General features: G+C 41.3%; 1 protein-coding gene across 16 annotated transcripts in view; it reads left to right on the forward strand.

Annotated features, from left to right (window-relative positions):
• ANKS1B (ankyrin repeat and sterile alpha motif domain containing 1B) overlaps positions 1-22254 on the forward strand; it is a 999563-nt gene that overhangs the window by 400271 nt on the left and 577038 nt on the right. The window lies entirely within an intron of this gene.

Consider the following 22254-nt stretch of genomic DNA (forward strand, 5'->3'; position numbering starts at 1 on the left):
TGTTTATGTGACTGAGCATCATTTAGCTTTTGGGTGCACATTAGATTCAGATAATTTTCAGGTTGTGCTATCTTGAGTAGAAGTAGTCACAGTATGATAAGAATCATGGAAAGAAAAAAAGGGAGGAAGAAAGGAAGAGAAAGATGATGATGATGATGATGATGATGATGATGATGATGATGATGATGATGGGAAAGGAAAGAAAGAAGTAAAAATAAAACTGTTCTAATAATTTTAAAAAAGCAAATACTTAGTATTTGGCCAGACAGTGTTTTAGTTGTTTTGCTTCGAATTGGTTCATCCTGACCTTTTGATGGGTGCACAGATTTAGTACTAGTATCTACAGTGACGGAAATTCAGACACAAAGAAGACAAATAGCAGCCACCCATCCAAACAGTGCTAGGGCTCAAACCTGGTGCTCACGCCCATGTTCCCAACCACTCTTCTGCATTGCTAGCATGCAGTCTGGTGAATGAGTAAAGGGCTTGCTGTGTATGGTCCAGGTTAGCCTTATGGTCCTACCTTAGCTCCCTAAATGCTGGGATTACAGGTGTGTAACAAAAACCCCTGGCTTTCTCCGGTTACTTCTATGGAATCTTCTCCTTTCTTTCCTCAGTAGTCATATCTCTATATAAAGTAATGCCCATAACCTGTTTGTTTAGTTGCTGTCTTCTTTCTTTTTTTGTAGAATGTATACTGAAGTAGATATGAGACAGGCTTGGCTTTTTGGTGCTATGATTTTTCCTCTCTACATCATTAAATGAACAAGGACCTAATTAGATTTCTTTAGCGTATAGTGTGACCATGCTCCTAAAGCAGTGATTAGCATAATATCCTATCAGGTGTAGGCTCTTGCTCACTAAATGCTAGTAACTGTCAATGGTAGCAGCAGGAATCGTGATCTTCTCATCCCTTTCTGTCATTTTCTCAAGCCTCATATTCATTCAGTGAGCATATACTCTTTTCTATACAACAGATGCAGTTTTATAGAATGGGGAAATGGGCTACACTATCTAAAAAGAAATGGCATGAGGACTCTGGAAAGGATTCTGGGTGCATAATTATTATTCCGTCAGCACTTACTTTAATGCTCAATCCTAGGTTTTAAAGCCCCCAACGAGAAGAGTGGAAAGTATTGTTTTGCTTTCCTTAAGAAAAACCTTTACGAGCATTATTTTATTTCAAGCTCAAAATGTGTTAAAGGATGGGATGTTTTTCAGCTATCTTCTGAGGTAGCTAGAGGTTTTGCCTGTTTTTATTTCATTGAAAACTTGAGTTGTAGGTGTAGAGTGTTAAGGCCTGGTCCAACCAGTGAGGATAAGAACTCACATGTACTACATCATCCAAAATGTATGCAGACCAATTGTCAGCATCAGGCTGCCTTCCCGTCTGACCTTCAGCTGAGCCACAACCTAACCTTCCACTGTTGGGATGGGCTCCAGTGTTGCTGTGACTTTGTAATGCAATGCCCACCTCCACAACTCAACCTCTGTAGTAAACAAGGACTTTGTAATAATGCGTAGGGACAATGCTGATTTGTTTTAAATTAAAGAATAAAACTTTTTTAAAAATTTAGATTTTTTTTGTCTTCTTGAGAAAGCAGTAGTTTATTGTCTTTCAGATACAGTTAATTTGTAACACTTTGGACTTATGATCCTTCCTCTGAAGACATCCCCGCCCTCCCCCTACGTAATGTGCGTTGAAGGAGGATGCCTTTAAGTCAGTTCCAACCTGGCTTTGCTCACAATTTTCCATCAGATGGCTTTTCTGTTTTCCAATTTGTTCTTTGGAAAAGAAAAGATTTCATTCCTGGGTATCTGTGTTAATATATGGATTTATTTGGATGAATATATTTTGTAAACTATGGAAACCAATATTTTTATCAATATTTTCTTTCTTTTAAATATTATTACATGAAACCTACAAATTTTTAATACAGAAGAGAATTCTGTAGCATTTTTTGACTTTGAAATATAATTTAATTAACGCTACATGAACAGTTCATTTTATAAATGATTGTGCAAAACATTAATCTTGACATGAGTAGCATTTAATAGAACAAGCGCTAATATACCTTTAAAAGCTGATTGCAAAACTCTAGGTGAACCAACAGATTTATTTTGAGAGACAGCCGTTTAAAAGCATCCTGAACTGTGATTAAAGCTTCAACTTAGAAATCATCAAACGAGACTGAAAGCAGGAAAAGCTCTGGTGGCAAAATGAGGGAATCTTGTGGACAAAAAATCACATTTCACTAGAAGGATTAGCGCAGGAAGTGGGCTTGAGGTGGGAGTGGGGAGAAGCTGGCATCAGCGAAGCCCCAATGCCAATGAGTATCAGGGACACATGCAGCAACGGAAGGAGCAGACTGGGGAAGGTGCCACAGTGCAAAGGTGGGGGAGGGGCTCAAGAAGGACCTGCCTCTCCTAGCTTAAGACAATGAGCCAAGGGCAGATGTGTTTCTTGAGATGTGGACGTCTGCAGGTAAGAAGGTGGGCTTAGATCCCGGTTGTCCGTTTCTTTTAAAGACCATTTTTTACTCGGAATGTGAACTCACGTGGTCTAATTTCTGTCCCATGAGTAGTCCTCTGGCCATTGTACTGAGAATGGACCATGAAGTCCAGTACGAGGTCAGTTCAGCCTTGAATAGGGTGAAAGGAGACAGGAACTGAGATCAAAGATAAAGCAGGGGAGGTAAAGGAGGCATTTTGTACATATTGGTAAATACATATTGGTAAGTATCGCAAGATTTCATGGAGAAAAAGGATTAAGGATACCTCTAAGATGTCTGGAACATCTGTAAGAGTGGATTTTCCCTCTTCTGATATATATGTGTGTATACGTACACACATACACACACACACACACACACACACACACACACACACACACACACATATCTGGGGGAAGGAGTAGATTTGATCAAGAACTTGAATATCAGTAGTTACTTTTAACACTAGTTGTCTATTAGATATTTAAAAGGATGTTCTGAGTAGGCAGCTGAAGGTCCCAAGGGAAAGATATAAATATGGCCATAATTATATAGATCAGTGGTTCTCAACCTTTTTAGTGCTGTAACCTTTTAATACAGTTCCTCATGTTGTGGTGAGCCCCAACCATAAAATTATTTTTGCTGCCACTTCATATCTGTAATCTTGTTACTGTTATGAATCATAATGCAAACATCTGATATGCAATTCCTGTGAAAGAGCCATTCAACCCACAAGGGGTCATAAACCCCAGGTTGAGAACCACTGATATAGATGATGTTGAGTGTGTGTAGGTAAGAAGGACCAAACCTGACCAATGTGGAGAATGGAACAAAAGGCAGCATCGACAAAGGGGACTAAGAAGGAGCCACCATCCTTGACCAGGTGGTCACTGGTTTCTGGAGTCAAGTGAAAGAAAATATTAAAAAAGAAATAGTGAGGCCCATGGCAATGACTCATTCGGTAAAGCTCCTGCCTCCTGAGTGTGGGGATCCAAGTACAGCGCCGCAGCACACACCTAAAAGCCAGACATGGTCTTGAATGTTGGTAATTCCAGTACCAAGGTGGGAAGCAGGGATAGGCCGATCCCTGGAACTTGACCAGCCAGGAGCTTGACCAACCAACCTCACCAACTGGTGAAGGAGTGAAGAGGTAAGATGGAAAGTGATAGTTGAAGACACATGACATCACCTCTGGTCTACATGTGGTCACATTATGCATATTACATGCACACACACATGCACACACATGCACACAGACACACGTATATGCAAGAAAGAGGAGGAGATGGTGATGAAGGAGGAAGAGGAGATGAAGCATAGGTAGTGGAAGAAGAAGAAGAGGAGAAGGAGGAGGAGGAAGGAGGAGGAGGAGGAAGAAAGAAGAAAGAAGAAGAAGAAGAAGAAGAAGAAGAAGAAGAAGAAGAAGAAGAAGAAATAAGACTAGAGAAGAGAACTGGAATTAAAGGGGGATTCTGCAGTGGGAATGTCTCAGTCTTGAGACCTTGGGAGTAACCCTTGGGGTTAGCCTGTACCCCTCTAAATATTGTCTATAATTAGGTAACTATGATTTCCAGGAGGGTGTGAAAGACCATATCTACATACACTTTGATTTTTGTTCAAAATATTTGACATAATCTTCATTTGTTCGCTAAGTTATGAACTCTTCCTTGAGGGACAGTAATTCTGCCCCTGATCTCGAGAGTCCACTTCAGATGGGGGCTTCTTCCAAATCTGTTCCCAAGGGAGCTCCATGCTCTTGACCCCCATGCGTCATATGGCCCTCATTCTCTTATGGAGCACTTTCCTCACCAGAGAGCCCATCTCCTTAGGTATTTCAGTCTTTGAGGTACCCTTAGTGGCCGCCCATGTGTTTGCCATCCCCACCCCTACGCTCAGTTATCAGAGTTTGATTTTCTTCAGTAGAGGTAGTGGTGGGGTTTAAATGGTAGACGTTTGGATCTGTTGTGAAGGTTGAGATAACATGGTTTTGGTGGTTGGATGCAGTATATGATAAAATGAAAATGACAAAAGATATGATTCATGGACATTGGACCTTTTAAAACCACTGAGGATAGAGTTGACAATAGCTGAGATGGAGGAAGCTCAGTTTGGGCATTTAAAACTAAACGTGGATTTCAAAGGAGCGATGTCGAGTAGATAGTCGAGGCAGTGGCTTGTTGTTGGGCTGAGGCAGAGTGGAAGAAACCATGTAACAATTGCATGCTTATTAAAAGCAAGGGGAGAAAGGTAAAAGATCAAGAAACAGTGTTTTAGCCTACCATGGTAGTTCCAAAGTTAGAGTTTTCAGTAAGAAGGCATTAGAGAGGTGTGTTGGAGAGTCTTGGGAGGAACGATAAGAAGAACAACTCATGACAGAGTCTCTTTTCTTTTAGAAAGCTGAATGCAGAAAGCTCTTTCTATATAAAGCATTTCATGAATTAGCACCATCTAGAGCACCTGCCAGGCAAGTCAGCGCACTGGGTAACTAATTACTTCCAATTCTGTTGTCATTTCAAACCATCTACCTCCTGCTGGAGAAAACTGACTGGTGAGAGAGGAAATTTTTCCCTTTAAGTAAGGTTAAAAAAAAAAAGTCCTCTTTCAAAATGGAAGGAAAAACAAAACCAAAAGCCATTGAGTGCTCAGTGGTGTAGGGTGGATTTCTGCAGAGAAAGGAACCACTAGAGAAATAAAATCAGAGTGGAGAGGGTGGTGTGAGCTCTCCCACCGGTTAGAGATCATCAGAGAGTCAGGCAAAGGCCTTCCTTCTAATTAGTTCACAGCCATATGAAATAAAGCCTTGAAGTCAAGACCTAGTTATTACAGCAGCTGCTGGACACAGCTTGCTGAGGGACACTAGGGCCCCAAGATAACAATGAAACCAAAGACAACTGAAAATATCTTTTAAGTTCCAAACCAAGATTCTGTTTGTCGGACAGAAAGGAAGTTAAGAATTTGTCAGAGGGTGTGTAGTTATGTGTTTGGGATCATCCAAAGACAATCCATTATTTTTTTTAATTCTTTAAGGATTTTATACATAAAGTCCTTTAATCATAATTACTTCATTATCTTCTCTCATGTCTCCTCTGCTCCTGCCAAACCCTTTCTCCTCACCCCACCCCCTTTCTTCCCCGTAAGCCACTATGCTTAATTAGGGTTGCGTGCGTGAGCTTGGATGGTAGTATTTATTTGAGTAAGGACAACTTGGCAGTGGCTAGATCACTAAGACATATGACTCTCCCCCCAACCCACGGCAGCTGTTGACTGTTCCCTAGGGTGAGGAGGTGGGGCTACATGGGCATTCCTCACAACTCCCATCTGTGATGGACTGTTGACTGACCCAGTCTTGTGGAGGTAACTACCACAGGTGTGAGTGTACTGTAGCGCAACTGCTGTTTTATCCAGAGGACGATGTGTTGCTGCATCCTACCCTGTCCTCTGCCTCTCACACTTCCTTCCTCTTCTCCTGAGCTATTCCCTGAGCCTTGGAGCAGGTGATGTAGACTTCCTGCTTAGGGCTAGTCTCATCACTGTGACCTCTTATGGGTCTGAATTTCCTACCACCTACCACCAGAGGAAGTTTCTTAACCAAGGCTGAGAACAGCACTGATCTACGGGTGTAAACACACATGTTTATAAGGGGGTCTGACAGCATGTCCATTTAGCAAAACGTTAGTTAAAAACCAGTGTTCAGGATTTTAGGTACTCAGAAGAAAGTTACCGTGTTGTCAAATGCCAGTAGTAAAATATACTTTTATCTGTTCTTCGCCAATCATGAAATGGTTCACTTAGTCTTTATTATTTGTTTGTTCTCCCTGTGGTGTCACATCACTTTTTTTCTAGTATCTTTACAACATATTACAAGTCACACAGAAGGCAAGATATTTGCTACTAGGTGCTTGTCAAAGAAAGGAAAAGTTGTGTTTCAACAGTTTAAAAGTATGAAAGCATAGTGGGGACATATAGATGTATGTGTGTGTGTGTGTGTGTGTGTGTGTGTGTGTGTGTGTGTGTGTGTGTGTGTTTTGGGACTTGTAATTTCAACTGAAATCTGTTGACTTAAAAGCAGTGGGTTTGGCAGCTGGAGAGCAGATAAGAGAATGTTGCCTTTGCAGAGGACCCAAGTTCCATTCCCAGCACCATATTACATGGGAAACCATACCTATGTAACTTCACCTCCAGGGGATCTGATACCCTCCTCTGGCTTCTGAGGACAGGGCCCTTAGTTAAACCCAAACGCAGACATACATCTATACATGTAGTGTACAATAAAATAAAAATTAAAATGTAAAGACTAATGGTTTATCTGAGCAACAGGAAGTAAACTTACCCGTGTGTCCCATTATGTGAGAGGCCGGGATGCGGTGACAGAGCAGCTAATTCATCCCAGTAGAAGGGGCTCTGGGAGACAGGCAAAAGAAAATGGAAAGGTCAAGGTGAAAAGGACGATGATGCTTCAGTGAAAGAACAGAAAAAAAAACCAAAAAGTCCCTGTGATTGACGTTACATTGGCAAAACAGGTCAGAGACAGACATGGCAGGAGTCGGGCCACAGTGGGAGTCAGTGGATGCTGCCGCTGGCCTTGTAAGCTGTTTTCCTTCTAGTCTCTTGTGGCTTAAGAGTAAGAAGATATTGGCAGCAAGTGCTGTAAGTGGGATGTGATGATCCCTTTGCCTGTCTGGTTGCCTCTATTTTCTCTGGCTACTAAAGCAAGATTCTCCTTGGAGACTATCTCAAGAGAGCAAACATACACCTCTGGAGAGTGGAGGCAGTTTCAGTTGGATTTTTTGTTTAAACTCCTAATGAATGGCTAGTGTGTGTGGCCTGAGAACAGCATAAAGCAGTTACTCGCTGACTATACCTGTGGTCTGCAGTAGACAGATGCATGCCAGGACTTATGCCAAGAGGCTTCTGGCTGAGCCTTAGACCCATTGTTGGCTGGCTGGCTTGGCTTCTCAGTGGTCAAGGGGTCTCTCTGCGTCTCTGCCTTACCTCTCATGCACCTAGGCTGTCTTTTGCTGGAGTCACCTTTCCTTTTGCCAGGCTGGCTGCATGCCACCCCACCTGGCTTTCAGCTCAGTGGCCTTCTGAGGCCCCCTTCAGGAAGTCATAGAAACGTCTAGATTTCATGAGTACCTAAAGAGAACGAAAAGGGTTCGTGAAATATATCCCCCCAGGTTATATTATTCCTTACCACGTAGAACTATCAAGTTTAACAGGGTGTGGCTATGCTCCAGTCTATAAGAGACTGGGAAGTCAGACCCCTCTTTCACAGTGGCCTCCCAGTCACTTGCTTGCTATCCTTGCTAAGCCAAACCCCAGAAAACAAATTCCAGGAAACCCATGCAGCGCCGCTCCCTGTCCTGTTTCTCTCATGCACCCTTTTCCTTTTGAAAATCCACCAGAAACTTGGCTAGGCCCTTTCTTATCCGGAACCGCCTGCTCCCTGTCTTCAGGTGGAAATCTGCTTGCCGTAAGCTAGAAGTCTGCCTTTCAAGGCTGTTGATATGCTAAGCCACCTTCTCCTACCTGAGGACAGGTCTCCAGACCAGCCCTGGGAGAGGAAAGGATTTATGTGGATCAGAATTTGCAGATGGATAGTTATTTGTTTCTTCTTTGAAATTCTTTTTACATTGAATTAGCACCACTAAATTAAAAAAAAAAACACGAGTACAATGTACATAATTGACTTAGTAAATAAGTTCACTTTTTTTTTTTTTTGGTATAACCACATTAGTGAAAATTCATGAAGCAAGTGCAACCTGGACTCTTAAACCTTCAGCACACACACACACACACACACACACACACACACACACACACACACACAAACACAAATCCAGGTGAAGTGGATCTGTCTTGTCCCCAGAATCTGACACTCCTGCTGTGGCCCAGAGCAAGCAAGTTGATTTGCTCGTAAGCAGGATTGGGATTTCTTTCTGCCTGTTCCGTGCCTCAGTTTGGTGTGTCCTAGGCTGAGAAGGCAGGACAAGCTGGATGTGCATCATGACCCGGGACAGCCACTGTTGGAAATTCCAGCAGAGACAAGGTGGCAGCGGCTGAGGGGTGCAGTTCCAGAGACTGTTATGTTGTAAAACGTCTTTTTCTTTCAAGCTGATGTTTATTAGCTCGGGTTTTCTTTTCTCTTGCTTTTACCCAGAGCTAGTGCAGGTGAAAATATAACTGCTTCATTAGCTGGAGTTTCTTTTGAGAATCCAATTCACCGTGGCATGTATCTTCTCTCTAATTGCCCTGTCTACTTTGGTTTGATGAATAGTTTTTTCTCTCTGATTTGATTTTCTCTGCCGAGATTGTTTGTATCACTTGAACTGTCCCCTCCATTACCGGTGATATGTGTGATTGTTACAGCTAAATATGAAACTGAGGGAGAAAATATGACAGTAATGTTTAAGAAAGGAGATTTGAGGGGGTCGCATCTCTTTGGATTTGCAGTCCCCAGTGCTAGCTGGGGAGATAGCCCCTCCCTGTCCCTGGAAGAAAAGAAAGAGCACAGAGCTAGGTGGTTTTCTCTGTCCACCTCTGTAATGGCAGCCTTCTTTTGAGAGAATGCCGCGCCCCCTCCCACCCCTGCTCCGTTCTTTATCCCCCCGGCTGTGAGGGAAGGTGCTTACCATGTTCATCCTGGTGTTTGCCTTTTCACGGACTTTTGCTTTTGTGTGACACGTCAGCAAGGGCCTAGGGCACTACTTGTTCCAGACGGGTCTCCTGGTGTCTTCCTCTCTGCTAGAGAGAGCAGCGCCTCTCTGCTTCCCTAGCTCGACTTCAGAAGCCCTGGCTCTTCTTGGTCCCCATGGCAGGCAGCAGAATTCTACAAAAGGCCCCCCAAGTCCTCCTTTCTGGGCCTTAGTTCTCCTTTTGAGCATATGTGAGTTGTGATGTACTCCTGGCCAGTGACAAAGGTGACGGGGCGTGACTCCGTGGTGTGTTTTATGACAAAGTAGGGGAGGGGGGGCAGATGCAGTCAAGGTTTTTATCAAAGACTTGAAGTTAGTCAAAAGGATTATGGTAGCTAATCTTAAAAAAAAAAAAAAAGATCATTCCTGTGATGAATGCCTACTTTAAGGAAGAGAGGGTTGGTTCTGACTCAGTCTGAGAGACTACAGCCCTTTGTGGTAGAGAAGATGAGTCTAAGCTCCTTCTGAGATGAGGACACAAGGCTGCATGAACCAGAGACAGAAAGAGACAGAGACAGACGGAGAGAAAGAGACAGACAAACAGACAGAGACACAGAGAGAGACAGACAGAGACAGAGGCAGAGACAAGAAGAGAAGGAGGAGAGGGAGGGAGGGAGGAGGAGTTTGAACCAGAACTAGAGATAGGCAATAGCCTTGCCTCCAAGTAGCCCATTTCTGTCAATCAACCCTACCTACCTCCTAAGGTTGCCAGGCATCCTAAAACAGCACCACCTGCTGGAAGCCATTTGGTAAAACAAAACAAAGCAAAGCAAAACAAAACAAAACACCAGGAGATGAGCATTTAGGGGGGGCAGTTCTTAGCAGAGTCTCCTTGCTAAGCCTGTACCTATCATGTGATCTCTTAATACAAGATCTAGAGGCTAGTGACTAGAAACAACAGTCTTTCTCCCCGTCCTGCTGGCGTTGGAGAAGTTAGCTACGTGATTCTATAATTGTGAGGGAACGAATTCTGCGAACATCACAAGATCTTGAGCAGGGACCCCGAACTTCAGTTGAGACTGCAGATTTGACCGCTGCCTGAGTTACAGCCTAGTTAGACCTTAGCCAGAAGCCAGTAAACACTGCTGGCTCATGTAAACTGTTAGGATAAACCCACGTTGTTAGGGGCCGCTCAGCTCATGGTAATGAGTGCAGAGGTGGGAAAAAAATTCAGTATCCTATGTTCTATTCATAAGGGCAAGGCGGCGGGGAGGGGGCGGGGTCTGCATCTCCCAGCTCCAAAGCACAGTTCAGTCAATGCCAGTCAGGTGGTCTCCGTGAGTTTATGTGATTGAGAGGGAAGGCTTCTACCCGGCTTCTCCAAGCCCACCTCACTATTGCTTATGCATTTTCTATCATCCTATTTTCCTTTTAAAAAATACGTTTTTATATGAATATGTAATAAGATGTGAGGTGAGCGCTTTAATAATGAAATCTTAGGCTATAAGACAAAGGATGGGAGACTGTATTAGGAACCATCCAGACAAAAATTCCTGCATTATTGATGCTTCCACCCTCGGCTTCTTGTCTCCCAAGACTCGCCTGTTCATTAAAAACCAGAAGAGCTTTTGTTTTCTCAGGCACATGTTGGATCACACTGTTCTACCGGAACTCTTTATGCCTTGCCGCTGTGTAAGAAGCCCTAGGTTTGATCCTTAGGACTGCCTGAAAAACTGACAAAGCATGTACGCATGCACAGTGTGTGGAAAGTTTTAACAGTCCCTTTGAACCTCATTGGCTCCTGCTTTTAAAACCCTGCATTCAAGAGGCTGAGGCAGGAGGATCGTCTTGAGTTTGAAGCCAGCCTCCATGATATTGTGATTTCCAGGCTGCCCTGTGTTACTGTGTTAGGCTCCGTCTCAAACAAAAACAAAGCAAGACTTAAAAAGAAATCACTTTGAAAGTCTTCTGAAAACTGCTGACTTAGCAGAAGCTTATAAATTGATGTAATGTTTGAAAAACTGATATGATGCCCCGGGAAATATATATCTCTGGGGAAATTTTTATAAAGTGTGTAAGCTGGTGCTCATTTTGAGTGGTTCGTTATTCATTTGGATTAATGAATGATTAGGCATAGGTTTCTACTACTTATTTTTAATAATGTGAGATAATTACAGAATTACTTTTAATATAATATGTTATGAGTTGATTACATATTATATCCGTAAAATTAAATAAAAATTGTATCTGTCCATTTTAAAAGAAAATAATTTTATATGAACAACAACAAAAAAATATCATATCCAACACAGTTTTTGAACATTTAATTCTAACTTCTGTTTACTCATACCATGCTTCTTGCTTCTATCCAACTATACCATGTCCTCCTAAGCATATTATTCTTAGTGTTTATGGCACTGCAATTGTATCCCACCTGATAGACCCCAGTTCTGTCAGGTAATTTGACTAAAGGTTGAATAGGATGGAATAATAAAGCAGCTTTAATAGAACAAGAATATTCTTATTCTTTTAAAGCTGTTATATTAAAACATTGTAAATAAGATAATTTATTGTAGTTGTTATTTGAGACAGGGTCTCTAAGTAACTCTGGGTTACACAGCACTGGAACTCACTCTGTAGACCAGGCTGGGCTCAAACTTACAGAGATCTGCGGGCCTCTGCCTGCCGAATGCTGGGATGAAAGGTGTACAGCCACACCCAGTTGTAAATGGGTAACTTAAATGGCCGAGAGGTGTTTCTCTTCTGGATGCAAGAAAACATGCACATTGGGGTGCCAGCAGACCCGGTGGTAGCTTTCGGATTCACAGGCAGGACATCCCTTCTGTGTCCTCATGGTCAGGGGGAGGGGAAGAGACAAATGAACTCTCTCCAGCACCTTCTTAAGGGCACAGATTCCATTCATGAGCCCTCCAGCCCCATGACATAGTCAGGTCCTGGAGCGCCATCTCCACTGTGTGGCCTTTTCTAGCTCTACTGTGTGTGTGTGTGTGTGTGTGTGTGTGTGTGTGTGTGTGCTCTTCATGTACTTACTGCAAATCTCATAGGAATGCATTTGTGTGTGTGTGTGCACATGCCCTTAAATAAAGGGACTGTGTCTCAAATGCTATGTATTCCTAATGCCTAGAATGCTAACTTATAACATATGCTAAATACTTGAATAAATGAGTGGATTTCTGCTTTGTATGTATTTCTACTACCTGCTGTGAGCCTATTTTTGATGTAAAAATTGATGGCCCTGGGACAGCTTTACAAAGGTGGTTGCTGCTTTGGACTTAATATGTTGGTCCTTCCAAATTCTTACATGGAAAGCTGTCCCCCAAAGTGATGCTACTTAAATCTTGAAGTCTCATGACTCCCATCTTTACAACAAGGCAGTATCACGTATCTTCTTTTTAAAAAATATTTTATGTATATGTTTATATTATTACACACATATAAAATAAACAATATAAATCAAGAAGAATGATGAAACAGTCAAGAATTTTATTAATGTTACATTCATAGTGTTTCGGCTATTTTTATTTGGCCACCTTGGAGAAAGCATCTTTCCTATCTTAGCGAGTCTAAAATTCTGAGTGTAAATCAATATCTATCATATCTCATTTCTATCAACTTAAAACATCTATGTAGACTTAAAAGCATCTTAACCCCTAAACAACTAAGCTTAAATTGTAGATTTTAAACAATATAATGTTTTAATTCTTAGACACAGCAAATAGCAAGAAAAAATTATGGATATGAACATTTAAGTAAAGAAGACAAGTAATCCATATTTGCAGATAATTTTAAACATAGGATATTTACATATGACTTAAAAACCTCCATCAGAAATTCCTTCTTTTATTTTTTATGTAGACATTTATATTCTTACACATATGTACAATAGACTACCTACAGTAAGAAGAACCATTACACAATCAGAAATTAGATAAATGTAACATTCTTAGTGTTTTGGCTATTTGTATTTGGCAGCTTTGAAGAAAACATCTTTCCTATCTTTGTAAGTCTAGAATTTTGAATGTAATCAGTATCTTTCATATCTGGCCCTAGAATGAACATCTTCAGTAAAGTTGTAGGATGCCAAATCAACATATGAATTCAAGAGCTTTAAAAATGTCTTTGAATAAAGGGTGGATTATTAACATTTCAATTTAACTGTAGTTTGCCCCCTCCATCTCCTCCCACTTCTCCCACCTTTCCTCTCCCAACCCCCATCCACTCTTCCTCCATTTCTCTTCAGAGAAAGGCAGGCATCCCCTGGATACCAACCAGCCATGACATACCAAGTTGCAGTTAGACTAGCCACCATCTCTCCTATTAATAAGAGACTAGGGATCCCAGTAGAAGGAAAGGGTCCCAAAAGCAGGCAACAGAGTCAGAGACAGCCCCCTGCTATCTGGTCTTCAACCCCATGAGAGACTTGAGAAGGAATAAAATTAATGACCTGATTAAACATGAAGTGCAGGTTATCAGCTTCCAAAGTGAAAATAATCACAGAGACAGTTTGCTGTTGAACAGTCACCCAAAGCTCACCATCACACTGGAGCATCATCTGACAGACATATTTGTGAGCCAGGAGCTATCGAGAACTTGCTCACCCTGTCTTGGCAGGGTGTGCCTGCATCCAAGCTTGCCCATTTTTAGGCAGAATTCTGTCTGTAGTGGAAATGAGGACATTTTGCCCAGTGACTGGTTTGCCACAATTGAAGCCTGGTTGGGTGTGGTCAGGAGTTAACCTGTCTTATTTATTGTTAAAGAATCTTTAAAACAATAAAAAAGTCTTTAAATGCCATATTCTCTATGTCTCTGAGATTTTTAAAGTCCTTATCTAACTATTTTACCTTATCTTTCTATAGAATCATATCTGTTATACCCGGGATGTCTATTTTTGTGATAGAAATAGGCTAGTAATTACATGACCATGATTTGATCAGCTAATAATTAACTTGTATAACTTACTTATCCTAAACAGCCTGCAAAAGCTCTTTCTAAGTATTGTGGTAAACCTTGTATTCTACTTTAGTTGTATGAGTACAATACCTTATATTAGAGTGTGTATGTATATATATATATATAATATATATATATAATATGTATAAAGAATAATCTTAAATTTGAATCCTATACTAATATATCAAAACTAAATTTATTTTGCATCAATATACAAAATTCTATACTAATGAATTAAAAATAGCCTTATGAGTAACACTTAAAGCCTTAAGTTGAGGAGTAGACTCAATAATCTACTTTTTGTCCTGTTATCCCTATATATTTCTATATTTTCCCTCTTTCATTTCGACCCCTATTTCTATACCTAAGAAAGAAAGATAAAGGAAAAGAGAGACATCCCTAAGTCCAACCTCGTTTTCTCTCTGAACAAGACCAATAATAATTAATAATCAACTCCCAATGAGAATAAACACCTATATCCCAAGAAAACAACAAAAAACCTACCCAACCTCCTTAAGGGAAATGGGGCATCATTCTCTTGAGGTTTATTCTCACTGATCTTGTACAAATAATACCTTTGTAGGGACCCAAATGAAACTGTGGAAACTGGCTAAACAAGCTCGGAATAGCATTTGTGGTCTACTTCTTAATGATAGTGGTCTTCCTCAGCCCTGTATTCTTGCTTTCATTTGTTATTTCATAAAATGCCTCAGAGAGATGTCATTTTAATGTAACCTCTTGTTACATAATCTGTTTGATTTTTACATATGAAAAGATTTATTTTGCAATACGAAGATATTCCATTTTCATAGACAATTATAAAATAACTGGCCCAGTGTTTCCAAAAACCATTAAAATCACCCTAGAAAGTAATGTATCTGATAATTTGTACTAATTTCTAATTTCCTTTTTTATGTTTTTTTTTCTTTCTGTTCAGTAGACTATTTTCTTAAGGCTTAATTTTAAAATTGACTACAGGCTTTAAACATCCCTGTTTGATCACAGGGTCAAAACACCATCTACATTTTCTTTCCTAGAACTGAGTTCTTTATTGTTTTTGCCTTTCTTTTGCATCCATGTGTAGGGTTGAAAATGTATTGTATTGAACCATGGAGCCTTGAGGAGTATTCCACCTGCTGAGCCACAGCTTGCAGGAGTTAAGAGTGGACATACACTTAGGAGTGTAGTTGAGCTGTCCGTGGTTCTGATTTACGTAAGCTAAAGAGGAATGAGGAAAGTAGACAGGATGGAAGGAATCATGATTATTCCTGAGCCAAGGACGTGACTTTTGTATTACACAGTCCTTTGGATATCAGTCAGGCACACTGTCCTCCTTCATTTCCCTCTGTTAGCAGAGATATCTGTGGCCTCTTTTACAAGCTCACACAATCGGCAGCTGACTATATAAAGCTCATAATAGATTTCAGAGTCTCTTTCTGGAAAGTGCACAAGCATACACAAAAGGAGGCATTACTAGTCAAGCAGATCTCTCCGTTCCCGGTGATTAGCATTTTTTGACAAGCTGTTGTCTCTGAGGAAGGATTTAAAACATCTATCACGTAACTTCGAAGCAGCTTTGTATTTCTTCTACTTGAGTACTAAGTAAATAGTACTTGAGTATGAAGTAAACAGTGCTTGTTAAATTTGAAAGGAATCTGCACTCTATTTTAGTCTTTTAGCATTGGACAGCTAATTTCTAGTCCAATGATGCGGCATAGAGCATTAATTTGCAGCTGTGTTTTATTTCTGCTATTAGTTATGCTTTTCTAGAAAAGGCAACATTATAATAAATGTGTCAAGTTCTCCAAGTAATTTGCTATTTACTAATAACACATCCACTCCCGGAAGTTGCCAATACAGATAACTAACGCTAGGCTATCAAAGGCAAAGGGAGCCCGAAATTATTTTCTTATCCCTCGTGTTTGATATATTATTACCTTTGCAGCAGCAATTATTTTGTAAACTTTAGAATTCACTTTAATATATTTACCTAAAATTGGGCCTCTGTTATTAAATAAGAACGGGTGTTCTATTTTAGCAACCTCAAGCATGAAATGCCATGGTTGGAGCCTTAATTATTGGTTGGTTATGAATGCGTATCCGTTGCTTTTCTCATTGTCCCCCGACAAAACACCTGACAAAGGAAGGGATTGTTTAATTTTTAAGTTTATTTTTATGTTACTTGTATGGGAGACTATCTGCATGTATGTGTGCTCATCACATGTGGGGCCCATGGAGCTCGGAAGATTTTTATTTGGTTTTTTATGTTTTGTATTTGTAGTTGTTGTTGTTGTTGTTGTTGTTGTTGTTGTTGTTGTTTAGGGGCTCACTATATAGCCCTGCCTGGGAACTTGCTATATAGACCAAGTTGGTCTTGAACTCTGAGTGCTGGGATTAAAATTGTGAGCCACCACACCTGGCCTAGGAGCAGTAGGTCACTGTAAAACAAAACAAAGCAAAACAAAACAATAAACCATTGAGCTGTCTCCAGCCCGGATGGGGTTTGTTTTGATTGATAGTTTAAAGGTGCAGTCCATCATGGTGGGGAAGGTGCCCAGGCAGCTCCAGCTGTTTGTGACAGGAGTGTGAGGCAGCTGCGCATCACACATAGTACTTGCAGTCAGGAGGCAGAGAGAGATGATGGCTAGTCCTCTCACACCATCTCACATTGGATGATGCTAGCCCCATTCATGGTGAGTCTGCCCTCTTCAGTTGGACCAATCTGAGCACATCCCTCATAAAGGCATCCAGAGCTATGTTTCCTAGGTGACTGACTCTAAAACCACTTAAACTGACGATGACCATCAAAAATATAAAACTTAGAAACATCGAAATAAATTTCACTATTGAACCTTCTAGAAATGTCACATAACATATTCATTTGGCTAATGCTCATACATTACTATTAATATCCACTATTGTTGAGTCCCATTTCAGAAGACTTGGGCTATAATAACGGAAAGATACACTCCATGCTCCCCAAAATTTTATGGCAAACAAGATCAAATGTAATTATATTAAGCATAATATAAGCATAGATAAAACAACACAGAAGTCTGTCTAGGCCAGCCAGGGGTGGCTTCATAGACAGGTGATACTTGTTTCAGGTAATGCCTGTCTCATGACTCAAATACATATTCATGTAGATATCAGAGCAATCAATATGTGAAAAGAGAACGAGATAGAGAGCAGACCCTCTTAGTCAGAGTAAATCAACCTAAGTCCTCATTTTACTACTTTTCAAATCTTAAAGTAAATACCCTTTCAGATATCTTTTTTAAAAGAATGTTGATGTCTCATATAGAACCCTGAACGTGGTCCTTACTCATTGTTTGTCTTTCTCCATTTTGGGGACTCATGATAGCCTTGTACATAGCACACACAGTATTCTCCACATTATTAACAGGGACTCAGACAATGGTTAGACTACATGCTCTGGGATGCACAATGAAACAATGGCAGAAAGGAGGCAGGACCATCTGCTGTTGTGTTGATCCCTAGGTACCTAGCTTTTCTCTTCAGTCTTTATCCCAATCCTGGTCTATGTCTTGAGCATTTCCTAAGTGTCAACACATTGCTGTGCTTAAAGGATACTGCAAAGAACACAGTCTCTGTTCTCTCTAAACTGACCATCCATGAGGTCATAGTAGCAGTTGTGATAAATCCTACCAAGTGCTATGCAAGGGCTCGTTCAGGACTAGGGGAATAATTAGATGTATTCTAATCAAGGGCCTCTGGAAAGTCCTGTTATGCAACAGGATATTTGGGTGAGACCCAGTGAGTGAGCAAGCATATGTGGACAGGAGATGGTTCTAAAGACTGGGAAGATTGGAAATGACTTAAATGAATGCTATACCCTCGGGGGGTAGGCAGGGTATGTTCTAGGACCTCAGTGTTCAAACCTTGAGTGGAATAATCATTAAGTGGTTACTGTATGGAGACCAGGAAAGAGTAGACTGGAGTCTTTTATTTTTTTTTAATTTATTCACTTTACATCCCAAATGTACAGCACCCTCCCTTGTCTCCTCCCAGTCAGACATTCCTTCCTGTTTTTCCCCTATTCCCCTCCACTAGTCCTCAGAGAAGGGGAGCCCTTTTCCCCTACCATCTGAGCCTATCAAGTCTCATCAGGACTGCCTGCATCCTCTTCCTCTGTGGCAGGGTAAGGCACCCTGCCAGGGGGAAGTGACCAAAGTGCAGGCAACCGAGTCCTTGGTGGGGACAGCCTCTGCTCCCCTTGATGCATGGTCCCTTGCTTGGTGTATACATGGTGCATAGTGTAGTCTTTTAAAGAGCATAGATTTAGGCTGGGGAGATGGCTTCATATGTACTGAGAGTGCTTGCTGATCAGTGGGTAAGAGTCCCTTATGCATACATGTGATGGTCTACGTTCCGATCCCCAGCACCTACATAAAAGTTGGAGGTTCAATGGTGTTTACTTGTCATCAGCCTGTCTTCCCCCACATCCCTCCCAAAACTTCTCGCCAAAACTTGAGCTCCAGGTTTGATGAGAGATCCTTTCTCAAGGTATTAAGGCAGAGAAAGAAAAGGACACCCAGTATTCTCCTCTGGCTGGCACCCACATGTACTCATATACCACACACATACATCGCACACACACACACACACGCACGCACGCAAGCACGCACGCACGCACGCACTGAGGCCAAAAGGACCTACACTTTCTGCATTGTATAGAGACCCTGACCACAGGGGAAAAAAACTGATCTAAAATATCAGATGGGTTTTCAGATTTCTCACAATGACAGTGCGGCCCAGATCAACTTTGATGGGATGCTACCCCAGATTTTAAGCAGCTAATGGCATTGTCCCTTACTCCTTTCTTATTCATTGCTTCTGCTTTGCTAAGAGAGCCTAGGACAGGAAATGAGGCTGTCTGGAAGAGGTGAGTCACTGGCTGCTCAGATCAGGTTCTGGGAAAAAAGATGTTTCAGATGCAGGGTTTATAGGACTTATCATCATCATCATCACCACCACCACCATCATCATCAACATCATCACCATCATCATCATCATCATCCTCATCATCAACATCACCACCATCATCATCATCATCACTGGATGCAAATGCTAGAGAGGAAAATGGAGGAGACAAAGCTGGTTTTCACTCTCCTACTTGAGCAGGAAACCATAGGAAACTCTGGTCATATCTCTGAAAGTTTAATGTTGAGAAAAGGCTACTGTGGTTATTTCACAGGTTAAAGTGCCAGAATCAGCTATCACAGAGGACACAGTAGAAGCATTTCAAAGCGTCTTCAGGCCAGCAGGCATGACTATACTTAGAGCAGTGCTTTCCTCCCTCCCTCTTCTTTCCTTCCTCCTTTTCCTCACTGGAAACACTACTTCCCTCTGATATTTTTGTCTTACTTTTTAGGCCTTTGCCTATTTCCATCTTCCTGAATTTGTTCTATGGGGACATTACTTGCTGCCCGACTTTCCTTTTAATTTAAAAGGGAGGGAAAACCTGTAATTATGAAGCCGCCTAGGCCTGTGGGCACCTGATTCATTTCCCTAGGGGAGCACTGTGACTCACCCTCATTAAAGTAGTTTTGCTTTGAGTCTTATCGGGCTTGAGTTTTCCCTGCCCAGTATGTGAACAATGAGATAAGTGTCTCTCATGGGCCGTCCTCTGCTCTCCCACTCTGCCATGAGTCAGATGTTTTACATTTCAAAACATTATCCTGCCTCCAATTCCCCTCTTTATAAATTATGCAGAAAACTCTAAAACAACAGGTACTAAACAGACGTCTAGATGCGCGTCTGTGAAGCTCTTCAGTGCAGGGGTGTAGTTCAGTAGGCTGCTTTATGGCCAGCAGTAATTAGGATAAGGTGCTGTTTCCTTCCTCCGCTCATCACTCTGTAAACATCAAGGTGCCTCATTAGATGAAGACACAGCCATCTGAGAGGCCATTCAAATAGCGATGCCCACGCCATGTGAAGAGCCCTCCCAGAATCTCTGTTGGCCTCCAGCACAGTGGGTTTTCTCACGTTCTCCTTTGTCTCCTAGAAAGACTTGGCTGCCCTTGCTGGACTCTTTCATAGCTCTCAGGTAGAGAGGTCTCGTCCTTGATATGGGAGGCATGTCTGTTTTGCTCATCCCTTGGGGCACTCTCTACAAGTGGCTCTAGGGTACCACGCTCTCCCATCTCCTTCCACTTCATGTGCCCCCTGCCCCCCCCTCGACTTGTTCTTCAGGGTTCTAGACCTCTTAGTTCTGCCCCTTCAGGGTCTCAGCCACATATATGGCCTCGTTGCTTAACTGAATGTTGTTATTCTGCAGCGTTTATCTCTAGATTAAGCTAGAATTCCAAACCATTAAACTCATTTCTGTCCCGAAGTCCTCCACATGGGAGACTCACAGGTGCTTTAGAGCCAACCTGTCTGTATTGTTTGCCTAGAGCAGCTACAAGAAGGTACTGCAGACATGATCGCTTGAAACGGAAATGTGTCACCTCATGGTCCTCCATGGCAGAGGCCTGCACCATGATCCCTCTGCAGTTCCTGGGGAAGAGTCTGCACCACACACACACACGCACACACAAACATACACACATGTACATAAACACATACGTATACACATATATATACACATGTACACACCAAGATACATGTTCTTACACACATGCACATGCACACATGTGCATATACACATGCATATACTTATACACACAAACACATATACACACACAGATACATACACATATGCATATACACATATACACATACATACACACATGAGCACGTGCGCGCACATGCACACACACACATACACACACACACACACACACACACACACACACATACAGCTTCTAGATATTACTCTATTGCTCTGTGAGGGCAGTGCAGCTCCAGTGTCTGCCTCTGGGCTCTTTGGGTCTAAGTTCCTTCTTGCTGTATTAGTTGTAATATTTGGGGCACATCCTGTGATTTTTAACTTTTATTTATATTACATATACATTAACTTAATGGTGCAGAGATTATGACTTATTGATGGCATTCCTGAGACCTAGTAGTGTGTTGTCAATAAGCAAATTATTATGTAATGAATACTGATTGCAAAAAAAGAGAAAGGTGGGAAGGAAGGTTGAATATTAAGAATCTGAAAAAATAATGCACAAGTTTACCACAACCATGAACTTTTAAAATGTGGTTTGGTGTTATTTTCTAATCAACGTACTAAAAATACATTAACTATCAGTGAAACATTATTTGGTGTTAACTCACAAACCTATACTGCATGATCTTAGAAAATGCAAGTTATAATTCCCCAAGGCTTTGGTCAAAATGAATATATTTCACTTGCTGTTGCTAACTTGTCTTTGCTGATACTATGGCATAGCATATTCTTTTCCACATATGTATAAAGTATAGGATATTTTATATCCTCCAACATGGATAAGATTAAGCAATGAGTAGCATTTTAATTACCAAAAAAAGGGCAGAAAAATTCCATGTATGTCCTCATATCTCAGCAAAATGTTTTCATAAGTCAACCTGAGGGAACAAAAGAAAACAGCATACTGAATTCATGTATCCGTTTGCTTTTGCGGGCATGCGGGCTTCTCTCACGTATAGCTGCTTGGTGAAGGGTCGTATTGACGGCTTCAGCAACCGAGGCATTAAAAAGAGTGAAGCATGCAGAACTGCATCTACTTTGGCTACATTAGTACATCTTCCTTGGAGGACCTTCAGTAGACCCTCGTGCTTGCAATTGCTTGCAATTATTACAAATGACCTTGGTTCAACTAAATCAGACAAGGTCTTGTAGGTGTTGATGAGGAGCAATGCGAAAGTGCCTCCCATCCTCACAGCATTCATTATGTAAGCAAATCAGGGTTGCCCCAGGGAGTTAATTGTATTCTTTGTAAGAAGGCAAGACCTTAAAAAAAAGAAGAAGAAGAAGAAAGAAAGAAAGAAAGAAAGAAAGAAAGAAAGAAAAGGCTAAGATTTGTTATTTTGTTTCCCTTTGCATTCCTGCATTCCTGCTACTTGATGGTATTAAATTCACACAAACTTTCAGACACATAATTATACTATTCACTAATTAAACTGGAAAAGTCAACCAAATTAGAAATAGTTAGAACAATGTCTTGGCATAGCCCGGTGGGGCTGCCTAGATTTACTGTCATTAAATT

This window comes from Acomys minous (genome assembly GCF_964271855.1).
Source record: "Acomys minous genome assembly, chromosome: 9".
Taxonomy (NCBI): domain Eukaryota; kingdom Metazoa; phylum Chordata; class Mammalia; order Rodentia; family Muridae; genus Acomys; species Acomys minous.